This window comes from Rattus norvegicus, chromosome 1, assembly GCF_036323735.1.
Source record: "Rattus norvegicus strain BN/NHsdMcwi chromosome 1, GRCr8, whole genome shotgun sequence".
Classification (NCBI taxonomy): domain Eukaryota; kingdom Metazoa; phylum Chordata; class Mammalia; order Rodentia; family Muridae; genus Rattus; species Rattus norvegicus.
Genome location: NC_086019.1, coordinates 260545273 through 260560833, shown reverse-complemented (window position 1 = coordinate 260560833; position 15561 = coordinate 260545273). Strand labels below are relative to the sequence as shown.

The 15561-nt window shown below is 37.9% G+C and overlaps 1 pseudogene; it reads left to right on the top strand.

Annotated features, from left to right (window-relative positions):
- The first annotated feature begins 5931 nt into the window (after window positions 1-5931).
- On the top strand, window positions 5932-7418 carry Zc3h15-ps1 (zinc finger CCCH-type containing 15, pseudogene 1; annotated as a pseudogene).
- Window positions 7419-15561: the final 8143 nt, after the last annotated feature.

The window sequence follows — 15561 nt, the reverse complement described above, 5'->3', positions numbered from 1 at the left end:
TGTACTCTCTCTATGTTCATAGATGATACAACTTATTGGATCATTTTCTATCCAATCTATTCTCACAATAATGGTTATTATTTAAGTTAAAATGTATGAATCTATTTACATAGATGATACTACTGTCTATTCACCTGCCATTACACAGTAACTGAATAGCACAGGAGGTAAAAATAAAGAAAATCTATTTTTCAAGGAATACGATTACTGAGAATGAGAAGAGGGTGTCCGTGGTATGAATTAACTCTTCTGTATTAACTCAAACAATGCTGACATCTGAACAGGGCATTGATGCTGTGGTAGGCTGTCACGCATTCATCATCTCAGATGAAGTCCTATCAAATAGTTCGCATGCTTCTGCAACTTCTTGGCATTTTTACTAGGATAAGTCTGGAACAGCTGGTCTACCAGAGATGAAACATCCCAGAGATTATAGGGTACAATCCATTTTCCTGAAACCCTATTCGTTTCCTTTGGGAAGTTTGGAAGCATTGATGTGTATCTATGTCTGTATTATTAAAACTGTCTGGAAAATAATCTTATTTATAAATGCAAGTCATAGCCAAATATTGAATATTGTTTATTTTAAAATATAGTCCTTTGGTTAGTTATTTATGCTAAAATTTATTTCACAAATTCGAAATTTTGGGGGCTTGTTTTTAAAGTGAAATTTCTTAAGTGAACAATTCATTGATATTTATTGTATGTTAATCCAGTTGAATGTGTCAGGTTTGGCTCCTAGGACTGGATAAATGGCTCAGTAGATAAAGTACTTGCCCAATAAACATAATTGGCATATGTATTCATATCACTTATGTGAAACCAGGAAAGGTGTGAGAAGCATCAATATTACTTCCACTCTGGAGGCTGAGATGAGTCTTTATAGAGCAAGATTACTAGCCAGAGTTAGCCAACTTGTGGGTTCTTGAATCACACAGAGACCATGCTGAATAAATAAAATGGAAAGTAACCAAAAAATACCCAAAGTCATATTCAGGTCTCTATAGACATGTGCACACATATGTTCCTGTGTACATGTGAACTTATACTTGCATACATATAACTGCACAAAAACTATATATTCCTATGAGATATATGTTTGATTTAAACTCTCAGACAATTAAACTTGCTAAGATTTAGTCTAAACTTTAAGTTTCCTTTCTTATTTTATATTTACTATCTTATTTTTTGAGAATGTCTTATGCTAATGTGTATGTATATATAGTATTTCTACACCATAGTCTCCATTCTGCTTCGCTTGTATCTCCCCTCACCCTTCTTAGCTTCATGAACTCTTCTTTAATTACTATTGTCACATCACGAACTGAATTGGATAATTTATAAAGGGATTTATTCTTGCAGAAGATTAATTTTCGCTCTCTTAGCAGCCTTTAATTGTCCATAACTCTTTATATAAGGGCCGGGTCTTCCTTAATATTCTCCATCCATATTGGTACATAAACTGACATCATTATGCAGGTCTTGATCTGGCTACCACATTTTTAATATTTCATCTCTACATCTCCTTCACGCCTGATATTTGTCACTGTTGTTAAGATAAATAATTTCAATTGAACAGCGCCTGTGTGTGTGTAGGATGATTTGACTCTTAGACTTTGATGTTCCATCATGAAGAGGGGTAAACAATAGACAAACATTATTGCTTGCAAATATGTACATTTAAGTTGAATTGTTTGCCTCACCAGCGGGGAGTTTGGTTAGGAACTGTGCAACTTGAAAGAAACTTTCTGACATGAAAAGAATTTCTTTCTAAATATTCTAAGTGACCGTGCTAGAGCTGTTAAGCTAAGTAACTACAAACTTTCAGGTATTTAAGTTCCTATCTGAGGACACATTTAAAGCCTGGATAATACTGTGGTCATGAACAGTAATTCAAGACCAACTGTGGCCTCTTAAAGTTTATCATGTAAGAAAGCACATTGTGTTATGGTTTAATAAGCTCGCTTAGCTCCAGTGATGCGTCTTCTTTCTTTGGCAATCAAAGGTAATTTTCATGATTGTAGATTTGAACGAATTTTATGTTTCTTTATTGCTTTTGCTTTAGCCTCCCTTGTATGAGCCACATACTGTCAATTTTAGGCAAATTCAAATTTTTCTTGCCTTCCTCGAAGAAATGAATTGTGTTTTCTACTGCTCCCACAGTGAGGAGCAGAGGTACTGAATGCAAACCAGTCATGACACCATGCTGTTCTAGAGTCACCTCAAATTGTCATGACAAATCGGGAAGACAAGAGCCATTTGTCAATAATACATTTAGTTGAATCGAATTTAGTCTCCAGGTAGGGGGTGCTGGATTTAAGTCATATGTTGCATGTGCTCAATATTTTATCAAACTTTGAGTCCTTTAAAATGTAATGAAACAACCCACAATGAAATTACACAAACATTTATTTACCTAGGAATAGTATTTTACATAAAATGTACTCATGTACCACTACGCTGATTTTCACAGTTAAGAGTTAATGGTATATTTTAAAGTAGACGCACTAAATCCAATGTAATATAATTGCATTAGTCATTCCTGATTTTATAGTAGCTGGCATTTTTCACTTCTTTCCACTTGTCTACTTTTTTATAGATCCCATGCTTCTTTTTTAATAAAAGATACAGAAAAATATCAGTAATTTTGTGTACTATGACAAATATTTGGTTTTGTCTCAGTGCAAACCTAATACATTACTTAAGCAGACCTCATTTCTCAACTACTAATGGTTATTAAACTCTAGTGAAAAGAGAAAACTAGTACTTGCTGCCTACAAAATCTAATAATTCCCTATTTCATAGAGTAAGTACAGCTTCGTGTATAAAAATTATATGTAGAAAGAACTATAATACTCAGGTGAGTGTTTTGCCATAGTTTCCTCTCACCAGCCAGAGATGTCTCAAAACATTAGAGGACTCACTTATAATGCAGTGGCTAAATACACAGGTTCAATAATTTGACTTTTCTGTATTGAATTCATAAGCATTAGTGTCTTAGTGTGGGAACCTGTACTTCCTGTTTCTTTCCCATTATCTCATGTAATACTAATCACAGTAGTGTCTGTTGTATTAAATTAGGTGGAGAATTAAATCATAGACAATATACTTGACACACGCCACCCGTTCCCACATTTGGAAGGAAATGTGGATTCTATTAAGCCATTTTGTCAAAACCAACTAGAACAGAGTTCCCAATGGAGGAGATGGGAAAAGGACTGAAGGAGCCGAAGGGGTTTGCAACCTCATAGAAAGAACAACAATATCAACCAACTAGATACCCCAAGAGCTCCCAGGGACTAAACTACCAACCAAAGAGTACACATGGAGGGACCCATGGCTCCAGGAGCATATGTAGCAGAATATGGCCTTGTCAGACATAAATGGGTAGAGAGGCCCTTGGCCCTGTGAAGTCTAGATGTAGAAGAATGACAGGGTGGAGAGGAGGGAAGGAGTGGGAAGGTGGATGGGGGAGTACTCTCATAGAAGCAGGGGGAAGAGAATAGGATAGGGGGTTTCTAGAGGAGAAAGCAGGAAAGGGGATAACATTTAAAATGTAAATAAAGAAAATATGCAATTAAAAAAGAGGTTCATTTTCCATTGGGTCAGTGGTGGCCATGGGTCATTAGGTGCACATAGGCTGTGTCTATTCTGTGCCTGGGATATGAGTGCCTATGAATGGCAGCTTTCTCAAACTTAGCTTTTTACTGATTCTACCTGGAGAACTGGTCATTTCTCACTTGGATTTCTGTCCAAGATCTGAGATTGTAGACTGAGATTCTGAACCCTGTTTTCCTTCACAAGGCCTGAGGCTATCTACTTTGCTCCAGCTTTGGACCTCCTTTTACAAAGATGAATTTCTCTATTCACCACCAGCCAGAATTTTGATTATAGAAAGGTTAGAGATGCACTGATTTATACTTTGTATGCTATAGTTTTAATTTGATCAATTCTTTCATCATTTGTATTTTTGAAAAAAATCACCTTTGATTTGTCTTATTTAAAAATAAGTGGTATTACAATGAAATGCATGTACTTACAGTATACATTCAAATATACTCTGTTCTATGTGCAGATAACAGAAACCATCGCTGTCAGCAGTGTGGTACATACCCATTTCCCCCCAATGCATTTGTGCTACCATTTAATACATTTACCCTCCACTTTCGCAGACACCTCAGAAATCTTTGAGCTGATTGCTGATATTGCAAAATATTTTTATAAACTTTCATAAAATAGTAATGTGTTCTCTTTGTCTGTATTATTTAATTTAGCAGACTCACTTTGAAATATGTCTGTACTGTAGACTACATTACAGTTACTTCTCATTACTACTTAGTCATGTCCTGTTTTCTCCACTGGTAGGATAGATCACAGCTTGTTTCTGATGGACAGTCTGAATTTGTCTGTTCTTAGTGTTAATGTTCAGATTAAAATAAATATTCTCTATAAGTACTACCTTTGCTTTGAGATGTCAAAACCAACCAGATAACTGTGCCATCTCATGACAGAGTTTATAATTTTAAGAATAGTATCAATCAGATTATTCTTACTTGACAGGAAGCTGCTCATCTTGGCACTGCAGGATTTTATGTTTTGTTTTGTTTTTGGTGTGTGTGTGTGTGTGTGTGTGTGTGTGTGTGTGTGTGTATGTGTATTGTAAAGTCAAAGTATATATTATGGTTTCCTGTATTTATTTATTTATTTATTTATTTATTTATTTATTTATTTATTTTCAGTACACTGCATCTTCTGCACACCAGAAGAGGGCCTCAAATCTCATTACAGATGGCTGTGAGCCACCATGTGGTTGCTGGGATTTGAACTCATGACCTCTGGAAGTTCTCTTAAGCACTGAACCATCTCTCCAGTGTCTCTAATGTTTAAATGGGATTTCTGGGTATGTTAATGGGTGAATCTCTCTCTCTCTTTCTCTCTCTCTCTCTCTCTCTCTGTTGTGTGTGTGTGTGTGTGTGTGTGTGTGTGTGTGTGTGTGTGTGTGTGTGTAGTTTCTTGGGCTATTTTCCTCCTGTTACTTTCATCCTGTTTTGATGTGCTGGTTTTGTTTCATCTTATTGTATTTTATTTTATTATTATTATTACTACTTTACAGCCTGTTTGTTTTCTAATGAGAGACAGAAAAGAGTAGATCTGGATAGGAAGGCAGGTAGGGGGAGCTTAGAAGAGTAAAAGAAAAGAGAAACCGTGATTCAGACACATTATGTAAGGGAAAAGTCCATTTTCAATAAAAGGAGAAAATAAACATCATATTTGTTCCACAAAGCTTTTCTCTTAGTTATATCTAGAGTCAGTTAATTTGGCAACCGAGGTTACTTATCTTACTTAGCATCTACATAGTCCATAAGTTAATCTTTCTCATGTACCATTCTCATCACAAGCTTTAGTAGAGACATTATTCTCATCTCAGTTATGCATGTGAGACAACTGAACCATATTCAATGTGTAAGTACTATGAAATGGTGCAATGTTAGGATTTGGAACTAAGTTGATAAATTATAATTATCATTGATTCTGTTGGTAATGAGTTTATATTTCTTTTTAGTAAATACATGTTTTCCATACACAACTGAATATTTTTAGAAGCTGTTGGTTTTCAAATATTTTCCTTCAAGGAAATACCCTAACAGAATAATTCTATCCTAGATGTATTCATCTTGGTTGATTCTAGATCCAATCAAGTGAACACTAAGATTCACCATCATATCAAATGTCCTTCACATAATGGTTGGTTGAATAAACTATTATTAATCTATTGGCTAGAAGAGCAAAATGTCACTTAATGGAAGAAATTTACATAAATATTATATAACCTTCATAGGATAAATTTCTTAATAAAGTATAAGGACACGACCATGGTAAGCAATATTTTTTAAAAGGAGAGGTAGAGTATTGATATTCATATTATTTCTTATGAGTCAAACCAATGCCCCTGCCTCTGTGATACCCTCCATGAAACAGGCTCAGGCTGGGTATAGCAAGAAAGCAGAGAAGAAGGAGAAGATCATCAAGGACAATACTTTTTCAGTAAAGAATGAGAAATGAGCAAAGGAACAAAAGTTCATTGAGGGTGTCACTTCCAAGTGAAATTTGGTTAACAGAATCCACATCAGGTAGCACAAAGTGGAGTTGAAAAGAAATTGAAGAAAGATGACAAGAAGAAAGGACTATGAGAACTTGATGAGTTTTTCAAGCCTGTAGTAATTGCACAATAAATAAAAAAATAAATAAATAAAAAAATAAATAAATAAATAAATAAATAAAAGTGCAGATCCCAAATCTGTGGTGTGTGCAACAGTCAAACAGGGACAATGTACTAAAGGAGATGAGTGTAAATTCCCTCATGACCCCTCTTTGGAGAGAAAATGTGAAAAATTAAGTGTTTACATTGATGCAAGAGATGAAGAACTAGAAAAAGATACTTGGAATAGCTGGGATTAGGAAAAGTTAGAAAAATAATAAAGAAGACGCATAGTGAGGTTGTAAAGAAAAAAATCCAAAGCTCAAATAGTGTGCAAATATTTCTATGAAGATATTGAAAATGACAAGTATGGCTGGGTGTGGGTGTGTCCTGGAAGTGAGGAAAACTGCATGACTTCCATGCACTTCCTCCTGGATTTGTGCTAGGGGAAGACCAGAAGAAAGAACAGAAAGAAGAGAAGGTCTCACTAGAATCTCTAATTGAAAGACTGTTTTCTCCTGAGGCCCAAATGTTAGTAAAATCACTTGAGAAATCTGTTCCTGCATGGAAGAAAAGGAAAATACAAGAAAAGATTAGTAAACTAGAACAAGACATGGAGAGACAGAGAGCTGACTTCAAAGCAGGGAAAGCATCGGTGATCAGCAGTCGTGAGACATTTGAATTTCATCCTGAGCTGGGCAATGGCGATGAGGAGAAAGCAGATGATACCTCTTACATTCATGTAACAGGTGGTGATGAGGTTGATGATTCTGTGGGTATAAATTATATATATATATATATACATATATATATATACACATACACACACACACACACACACACATATATATATATATATATATGCCTGTACATTGTAAGAGATGTAGAAGAAACAGGTAGGAGCCAGTCTTGAAAGAGTCACCACATATGCTTCAGATAAAGATGAAAAGAAATTAAGTTAAGCTTCTGGAGGGCAGACAGAAAATGGTGAAAGCAGTGGTTTGGGCAAGGTCAGTGGAGAGCAGGGGTACAGGAAAATGGATCCATCGATGTTTTTCCTGTTGATGAAAATCTGCTCTGTGGAGAAGATCTAGATGAATTAGAAGAATTTAAAACACTTGATTTAGAAGAACAACAACGAACAAGTCAAGGAAGAAAACTAGGTCCACTCAATATGATCAACATGAAAAGAAATCGACAATGTTCTTTTGCCACCTAGAATCAACAGGATGTTTATTTCCCAATGGTGAACCTGGAGGGATTCGGTCCTCCACAAAAGGAATACTACACCTGTATCTTCTCTTCTTGTGGGATGATGTCACAGGCGAGGCAGGTACAAGATAGAAGGAGGCCTGTCGTTGGATGAGAAGGAAGGATGGGCGGGAGAGAAGTTTGAAGGAAGAGGAGGAGACTGGAATGGAAAGGAGGAAGAGACAGGAGGGATGGGGAGAGAAGCTGTGGCAGGACAATATGGTGGGTGACGTTCAGAGTACTTGGTGCTAGATTAAAATGCTCATTACAGAAGATGATTGTTGTTGTAACTGTCCGCCCACGTAGGAAGTGTAACTGCTTTTCTGGCTTCTGATTTTCACTGGCCATGTGTAAATTTCCAGGAGCAATTATTCACACTTAAAATACTTGCTGCTTGTAACAGTTTTTCGGGAGTGGTTTTCTTTCCTTTGTATTTATGTATTTTAGAGGATGCCCGAAAGGTGAGTATTGTATGTAATAAAGGAAACTGAATATGCAGACATAGTAGCGTACACCTTTGGATAATAACACAGACACTGAGAATGGGACTTTTTCAATACAACAGGGTCAGCTACAGTGACCTATATTAATGATGTTTAGAGTTCTTCCATGTTTTGCCAATAAAGTTGTAAATAAAAACATCATATATCCAAAAATGTTACTCAAGAATGAAATTCTCTATATGACACTGTCACTTGCATGTTAGGCCATTGAATATACAGTTAAGTGGCTCTCTAAGTAAATGAGGAGGGAATCTGAATACATCAAAAGCAAGGGAGGTACTCAGTCTTTTACTCTGTGGTCCTCTCATTCACATAAACATTTTCCCTGATCTTTCAGCAGCTTATATTTACTGCACAGTCAAACCACAAATAGGGAAACAACTAATGAGAAGACAACATAAGGCGAGTCTCTGAGCTGCAGGGTCTAGACTCTCCAACACAAAAATCTGGAGGATAGAACTTCACATGCATCTATGTACACTGGAGCCCACTTAATTAACATTATTTCTGTTCTTCATTCTCAAGATCTCCTCAGTAATGGCTGTTAGGATATGGCAAGAATTGGGCAGATGATCCTACAGAGATTTGAAAGGATTCGTGTGGGGTTTAAGGTGCTCCTTCATTATATTTTTGCAAAAAGATAGAAGTTAGGGGAAGGAAACAGATAACAAGCATTTCATTAAAGGAAAATAAGCTTCCTCCTTACTTTTTCTTTGGAATGTCAGTTCTGACTATTGTTTACTCAAATGGGTAATAATATTTAAGTACAACAAAATTATAGGGCACTAGGTCACTTATGCGGTATTGATGAGAAGACAGGAGAGGATGAGTGTGTTGGGGAAGAGTTTCATCATGTTTGGGAATCTTCTGGACAAGTGAGCACCCTTAATAACAGAGGGATTGGTGAGAATGCTAACAATTATGCCAGTTCCTCTGTAGGAAGTGAGAATCTCTTATATGAATTCCACATACATTCTTTCCTAGGGTTAGGGCACTATTAGATGTGAAATTATGATTCGTTTGACAATTTCAGAGAACTTTTCTTATTAAGCTCACATTAGCATCCCTTCATAGGGTCCAGTTTGAACTGTCAACAGGAAACAACCTACGATTATCTGGAAAAGCATCTCACTGAGAGAATTTATACAGAAAAATGGAAGGCCTGTAGGCTATAGGGACTGCATGAGTATATATTATTTCTTTGGCAAGACTCACCCTAAAGCTGAGCATCACATTCTGGTCACACTCCAGTCAAACGGATGTGGAAACAGGACGGTTATTTGTGGTTGCATTTATGTGGCCAGCATTCTCGCTGGTAAGTGCTCTATCCTGTTCTATTGCCAACGATCTCTTTATTGACATTAAAAGGGGTCCTCTGGGGGCATCATTTTCTCCCAAAAAGCTTCTCACTATATCTAATATGTATTGAAGTACAGGTTCTCCAGAATTTCTATGCATTATTAGGACTGACGTAGCATCCAAACCTGTGGAATGAGCAATGACAGAGTTCTTGGTGTGTCTGGGGTGAGATAGTGTTTGTTGGACGTCCTTTCTTGTCTGCATATAGCACAGAGCTTTTGGCAGCCATGGACTTATGATTATTTCTCAAGGAAATGTCAGTTATAAATAAGTAAAGATTCTGTATATATTCACAAGTAAATACTCCAAATGTTCCCGATTTAAGCTATGTCTCTAGATACTTAATAAGGGCTTAAGATGTTGTACAAGTCTTTGAAAATATGTGTTTATTTTAAAACATTGGGAGGTGGAACTGGAGAGATGGTTCAGTGGTTATAAAACTTCCAATGTGAAGTTTCTTATATATATAATGAATGGTACATAATGAGTCTTTAACTTAAAATATGATACCATTTTGAAGGAATTAGTTCAACAAGTAAAAGAAAATTAGTGAGTGAATGTCTTTCACTTGTTTTCAAAACCTCTTTGGAATTAATGTTTTATTCATCAACTTTCATCTGGCAACAGAGAGATTCTGTTTTCTGCAAAAATACACTGTTTCTCTTTTTTTGTATAATATGGCCTTATTAGAGCAGGAGCATATTGAGTTTAACAGAAGTTAAGAATTCCTGCAAGCAAGGTTTCTCACACCTCTGGTCCTCCTCCCTGGCCTCTACCCTGGATGTTCCTCCTGGATGCGCATGCATCGTAGGTACAGGCTGGGAGATGCAGTCTTTGTCTTTCCGCGCCTGGGTTTCTCTGGCTTATATGTTGTTCAGCCCCATCCATTTTCCTGCAAATTTTCATTTGTGTTTCTTTATAGCTGAACAAATTTCCATATTTTCATTCTCTACCTTTCTGGCTGTGGCACTCCAGTTGATTCTATTTCTTTGTTATTGTGTGAAGAACCGTGAGAAACCTGATCGCGCAAGGAACTTGGTTGTTTGCTAAATACTAGTGTGCATTTCTTTTAACTCGGCAAAATGGATTCTTAGCTATGCCCTTAAATGTGTTCGCTTTTTGTTTCGTTTCGTTTCGTTTTAGAGTATGAGAAAGCACCTTACTGCTACGGAATAGCTTTTCTGCTATCACTCTAAGGTTAGGATTTAACAAAGTTCAAAACTGAAAACAACTTCCATGTCAACTCAGACAGGCTCGGAGAATCAGAGAAGGAGGTGGTCGGCGTGAGCAGTGGAAGGAAAGCCGTGGCTCTTGTTGCGGATCGGTTCTGATGCTACTTGTGTTAATTTGGCCTCCCAAATTCCATGGGAACCTGCACTTCTGCCTGTGAGATGCTGAGCTTCCCTGCCCCAGTTGCCTTTGATGGTAAATAAAGTTACTGATGGCTAATGACTGGGCAGAGAGTCAGAGGCAGGATTTTAGGATTCTCAGGCAAGGGGCTGAGGTAGAAGGGGAATCTCCATTGCAGAGAGAGGAAGGAGGTCCAGGACTGAGAAGGGAAGGACAAAAAGACAGAGAGACTGCCAACATGTAAGAGTTAGAGTATGGCTGTAGGTCTTGGTCCAGTGTAGCAAAGATAGAATATAGGTTTTAGTAAGTAATAATTCAGGAGTATTGGAGGGGAGGCATTAACAATATGGAAGTTTGGTTGGGAGTGCCTCAACGATTGAGCTGTTAAAGGCATATTAAAATAGAAGGCTTCTCTCTCTCTCTCTCTCTCTCTCTCTCTCTCTCTCTCTCTCTCTCTCTCTCTCTCTCTCTCTCTCTGTCTTTCATTCAAGAATCTAGAATCTAGAGTACTGGAACGGGTAGCAAGGAGTGAGTACTGCCACCACCGGGGAGTAGGGGCAAATTAGACTCTCTTTTATTTCAGAATTGACCCTATTTCATGGAGTTTTCATATATAAAATAAACCTAAGAGGACAAGAAGTAATAGTAACATTACCAGTTCAGTCTGTTATCACAAGGCTCAAGGCAGGAGCCTGGCAGCATCCAGGCAGGCATGGTGCAGGAGGAGCTGAGAGTTCTACACCTTCATCCGAAGGAAACCAGGTACAGACTGAGCATACCCAGACAGCTAGGAGGAGGGTCTCCAAGCCCAGCCCCACACTTCTCCAACAATGCCACACCTTCTAATAGTGCCACTCTCTGGGCCAATCATATGCAAATCATCACAATCATCCTCTATTTTTGTAGGATTGTGTTCTCCCTGAGATTTTCCTCAGGCAATCCAGAGATCTTCTGCTTGGATATACTGTTCTTGTGTAAGTCTCTGTTTCTGGACATATTCTTTCTCCCATTTTGTGGCTGTCTTCTCAGTTCTTTAGTGATTTTGATATTGCATTATATATTTTCCTTCAAAGACCTGAGGTATTTTGGCTAATTCTTGGCTGTAAATTACTTTCTATAGATAGTAGAATCTCTTTGGTATGGATGTGAGATGTGTCTTATGAATTCAATGCTGTTCTTAAACTCACTGTATATGTATATCCAAGAGTAGCTATGAAATGATCTTTTTGTCTATACCTCCAAACAGTTGGAAGTATAGTCCATTTATTACTGTGTTTGGTAGATTTTACTGATTTTTAATGAGCTGTTTAGCAAATCTAAGTAAAGCCAAAATTTCACTGTAAGTAAATGCTAAATAATTTAATAATTTTCAACATATGCTTCTTTATTTCTCTTATGCTCTCCCTAAAAATTGATGTCAAATTCTTTTTAAATATTGATCTTTCTATTATTTTGGTTTATATTTTTCTACTATCATCCAATGAGCTACATTTTTATACTGTAAACAAATAAATTATGAATTATTGTACTGATCTTGTTCATCTTTAAGTACACATTTTGAAATTGGTAAATACAGCAACAATTTAAGAAAATTTTGTTACAGGGAATTCTAAAAGGTGTGTTCCCCTTCATCTACATTGGTGAACATATTGAGTGTTTCTCATTTTTCAAGGTAATTCCCTACACTACATATAAAGAATAATGCACATGACTCTGGGAGTGTTTGGATTTTTATTATTTATTTTTACATTCCAGATTTTATTCTCCTCCCGGTCTACCCTGCAAGAGTTCTATTTCCCAGACATCCTCTCTGCCCCAACTCACTCCCCCCCACGCCACCCTCCCATCTCCACAAGGATGTCCCCACCCCACCTACCCCACCCACCCCACCAACTCCTTCCACCCCACCAGACTTCTAAACTTCCTGGGGCCTACAGTTTCTTGAGGGTTAGGTGCATCTTCTCTGACTGAACCCAGAACTGGAATTCCTCTGCTGTATCTGTGTTGGAGGCCTCATCTCAACTGGTGTATACTGCCTGGTTGGCGATCCAGTGTCTGAGAGATCTCAGGGGGCCAATTGAGACTGCTGGTCCTCCTACAGGGTTGCCCTCCGTCTTACCTTCCTCAAGCTTTTCCCTAATTCAACCAGAGAGGGCTGCATCTTCTGTTCCTTGGTTGAGTACACATATCTGCATCTGACTCTTTCAACTGCTTCTTGGGTCTTTTGAAGGGCAGTCATGGTAAGTCTCTTTTGTGAACACCCTATAGCCTCAGTAATAGTGTCAGGTCTAAGAGCCTCCCCTTGAGCTGGATCTCACTTTGAGCCTGTCACTAGATCTTCTTTCCTTCAGGTCCTCTCCATTTTCATCCCTGCATTTCTTTCAGACAGGAAGACTTATGGGTCAGAGTTTTGGCTGTGGGATAGCAACCACATCTTCACTTGATGTCCTGTCTTTCTGCTGGAGGTGGATTCAACAAGTTCCCTCTCTCCACTGTAGGGCCTTTCATCTAGGGGTCCCTTTGGGTCCTTAGAGTCTCTCACTTCCCAGGTCTCTGGTACACTCTAGAGGGTCTTCCCAAGCTCCTTTGTCCAGAGGTCACTTGTTCAGTTCTTTCTGCTGGCTCTCAGGGCTTCTTCAGTCCTTTTCCCAATAGAAGTCAGAGTGGAGAGAGCAGACGATGCTAACTTAAAGACATGTACTGTAAAGAATGTATGCTTTCCTCAGTGTTTATCAGAGAAATGATGACATTAACATCTGTGATAACATGGAAGAGAAGCCTGGACACAGGAGAACCATGGCTTGACTCCAGCATCAGTCTCAGCCCAATGGTCTGGAAAGTAAGAAAGTAGATATTCTGTGTAGAGAAATGCAGTGTATACTGATACTTGTCTAAGCACAATGTCAGGAGATCACTTGAAGGCAGTAGGCAGAGAGACATAGCTCTTACTTTCTTAAGCTTTTATTCTACTCAGACGCTGATGTAATTGAATAACACACATCCATGTGAACACTGTAAACTTTATTTTATGTACAGGTTGTATCAATCTCATTGATGAACACTTTTACAAAGACACCTATAAACCATGTCTAAACCACATAAACGGAATGTCTTATGGTCCAATAAAATTAAACCTTAAATTCAATTCTTTACCAGTTATCATTATTTTGCATATATTTTCACTGGAGTTTAATCTTTACCTTTTCGCTACTATCTCACTTAAATAACAAAACATTACTCTGTGCTACTTCACTCTATATACAACAGACTTCATAAATGAGGGCAGAACAACTCACCAAGACCAACCATTGCACCGTATTTATTAGATAAAACATGTGAGTCTCGATCAGCTAGCAAGTGCTAAATTCAATTAGGAGAAACTTAAGTATGCTTTCCCCTAGTACACCAGGAAAACTGTGATTCCTTTGTGTGTTTGTTGGCAGTTATTCCACAGTTGAACAGGGAATCAAGGTATTTCTTGACCTTAATCTTCTGAGGAAGAAAGTCAGTCATTCATCCATCCTCCAGCTCCCACTGCCCTTGAATATATTTCCCACAATATCCATCACTGCACTCAATAGCAACATCTTAAGAAGGAAGCCAATGGAATAGCTTATATGGAGCTAAAGGGACTAGACCCTTTAGCTGTTCTAGACCATTTCTTATCAGGTACTATTGTAGGATTGTTCAATCAAATCCAATTTCACAAAAGCAAAATCTATGTTGCCTTCACCTGGGTTTTATGTATAATTACAGTTGGGGAAGATGAGTTGAATTGAAAGCACACCATTGATTATTTGGTTTATGTCACTCAAGTGTTTTCAGCCCAAGAGTTTGTATGACCTTAGTCCTATAATGAGAGTTGTTAAGAGGAAGCTACCTGAACTTTTCCAGCTTCAGTCTTTAAATATCCAGGAGAAGCTACCAACTCTAAAAATGAACAAGTTCTTGTCCTATATTTTTTGGAAGATGAAGGTTTAGGTTTTGTTTTGTTTTGTTTTGTTTTGTTTTTTTGTTGTTGTTGATTTTTCCTGTGTTTTCTTTTTTATTTCTTCTTCTGTCACACATTACATCCTCACGGCAGCTGTCCCTCCAGTCTTCTCAGCCACTCCTTTCCTTTTATTCAAGATCCACTCCTTGCCACTTCCCTTCAGAAAAAGACAGAACTCCCAGAGATATCAACCACACATGGCCATGGTTGTTTGCATAAGTATAGTCTCGTAGATTTGTGTGTTTGAATGCTTAGCACATAGACTGTGGCACTCTTAGAAGATGTGGCCTTTTTGGAATAGTTGTGGCCTTGTTCGAGAAAGTGTGTCACTATTGGGGTAGGCATGGAGGTTTCCTATCTCAAGCTACACCCAGTGTACAAGCTACACACTGTCTTCTTCTGCTGCCTGTGTATCAAGATATAGAACTCTCAGCTCCTCCAGTGCCATGTCTGCCTATATGCCACCATACTTCCCAACTTGATAATGAACCAAACTTCTGAAGTGTAAGCCAGTCAAAATTGAATGTTTTTCCTTTTAAGAGTTGCTGTGGGATATAGTGTCTCTTCACAGCACAATGACATAACAATTTACAATAAGACTAGCACATTCCCTTACATGAAGGCTGGACAAGGTACCCTTGAAGATGGCTTTAAACCCAATTTCCTGTAATGTCCAAAGATAAAGTTTGCACCTTTGAGGGCAGCTGTCCACTTGCCCTATAAGCGTGGTGAGCTGATTGTGAGGCTGTGTTGTTTCTACTCTTACCACAAAATGAGGCAAAGTAGCATGGTGTCCCTGAGGTATTCTCAATTTGTGACAAGGTTTGTGTCATTTTGCTGTTATAGAAGTTGAGCTCATTAAGTTAAATCAGGTAGAGAAAATTTCTCAGCCATTTCTAATCCATATG